The sequence below is a fragment of the Aethalodelphis obliquidens genome, unplaced genomic scaffold (assembly GCF_003676395.1).
Source record: "Aethalodelphis obliquidens isolate GAN/ISIS:26980383/991018 unplaced genomic scaffold, ASM367639v1 scaffold31, whole genome shotgun sequence".
NCBI lineage: Eukaryota > Metazoa > Chordata > Mammalia > Artiodactyla > Delphinidae > Aethalodelphis > Aethalodelphis obliquidens.
The window spans coordinates 21,986,396-21,988,307 of NW_020837975.1; the positions used below are offsets into that span (position 1 = coordinate 21,986,396).

Below are 1,912 nucleotides of genomic sequence, written 5' to 3' on the forward strand. Positions count from 1 at the left end.
TAAAATTAATGCACAGAAATCTCTTGCATTCCTATACACTAACAATGAAAGGTCAGAAAGAGAAATTAAGGAAACAATCCCATTCACCATTGCAACAAAAAGAATAAAATAACTAGCAATAAACCTACCTAAGGAGGTAAAAGACCTGTACTCAGAAAACTCTAAGTCACTGATGAAAGAAATCAAAGATTATACAAACAGATGGAGAGATATACCATGTTCGTTAGGATTAGGGAATGGTTTAGGGTAAGGTTAAGGATAGGGTTAGGGTTAGGGTTAGGATTAGGGGATGGGTACGGTTTACGGTACAGTTTAGGGTACGAAAACAGATTAGGGTTAGGGTACGTGTTAGGGTACGGGTTAGTGTTAGTATACAGGTTAGGATTAAGGTACAGGATAGGTTAAGGATAAGGGTTAGGGTTAAGGTTAGGGTTAGGGAACTGGTATGGTTTAGGGTAGAAGTTAGGGTATGACAAATGTTTAGGGTTAGGGTATGTGTTAGGGTACGGTTTAGTGTTAGTGTATGGGTTAGGATTAGGGTATGGGTTAGGGTAAGATTTAGGGTTAGAGTTATTGTTAGGGTTAGTGTTGGGGAACAGGTACAATTTAGGGTACAGGGTAGGGTACGACAATGGGTTAGGATTTGGGTAAGTGAAGTGTTAGGATATGGTTCAGTGTTAGTGTACGGGTTAAGATTAGGGTACGGGTTAGTGTAAGAGTTAGAGTTACGCTTAGGTTTAGGGTCTGGTATGGTTTAGGTGACAGTTTAGGGTACGAGAAGGGTTTAGGTTTAGCATACGTGTTAGAGAACGGATTAGTGATAGTCTACGGGATAGGATTAGGATACGGGTTAGGGTAAGGTTTAGGGTTAGTGTTAGGGTTAATGTTAAGGTTACGGTTAGGGTTCGGGAACGGGTATGGTTTAGGGTAAAAGTTAGGGTACAACAAGTGTTTAGGGTTAGGATACGAGTTAGTGTACAGGTTAGGATTACGGTACAGGTTAGGTTAAAGTTTAGGGTTAGTGTTAGGGTTAGGGTTAAGGTTAGGGATAGGGTTAGGGAATGGGTACGGTTTAGTGTTAGTGTTAGGGTTAGGGTTACAGTTAGGGTTAGGGAATGGGTACGGTACATGTTAGGGTACGACAATGGTTTCGGGTTAGCGTATGTGTTAGGGTATGTGTTAGTGTTAGTGTACGGGTTAGGATTAGGGTATGGGTTAGGGTAAGGCTTCAGGTAAGGGTTAGGTTTAGGCTTAGGGTTAGGGTTAGGGTTAGAGTTAGGGTTAGGGTTAGGGAACAGGTGAATTGCAGTGCCCCTGTGCTCCATATAAAGTGATGGAAATATCCAATGGAAGTGTTAGAAACATCTTATTTTACCCGAGCCTTATACACTGCTATATATTAGTTACAGTGTGGCTCACACATCTGTTCACTGAAGTTACAATGTTCTCAATTTCTCTTACTGATCCTCTAGAGTGGGCCCCAACAAGGCTCCCCTTGCCCAGTGTCATTGGAGCCAACAGATCGAGACTGAGTTTGGTTCAGAAGCAAGGGAAACTTTATATTTTGATCAGAGAATGGAGAGATGAGAGCGTGCGCTCCCACGCGTGCTGTGGGCTGAGCTGCTGTTTAGGGATCGCAGCAGCGTCAGCGGGAGGGAGGGGGAGGAGCTCTCGAGGGCTGGGTTGGCTGCAGCTGAGGCTCTATGTCGCGGAGTGTGCATGGAGCCCCGGGAGCTGAAGTGTCGACCCAGTCATTCTGCACTAGGAAATCGGGTCTGAAGTGCCGGGTGTGGGACCTCTGCGTGCGGAACCCTAGGAGCACGTGAAATTAGACAAAGCACAAAGGAAAAAAAGGTTAGACTTTAGTTTATTGCCCAGATTCTATTTTTATCTCCCAGGAATTTTTCATGGG

General features: G+C 44.1%; 1 long non-coding RNA gene across 1 annotated transcript in view; it reads left to right on the top strand.

Moving 5' to 3' along the window:
- The first annotated feature begins 271 nt into the window (after positions 1-271).
- Positions 272-1,912, top strand: part of LOC113630906 (uncharacterized) — a 9,838-nt gene continuing 8,197 nt past the window's right edge. Inside the window, exon 1 of the long non-coding RNA XR_003437131.1 lies at positions 272-455. This is a non-coding gene — a long non-coding RNA (uncharacterized LOC113630906). The remainder of the gene's footprint in view (positions 456-1,912) is intronic.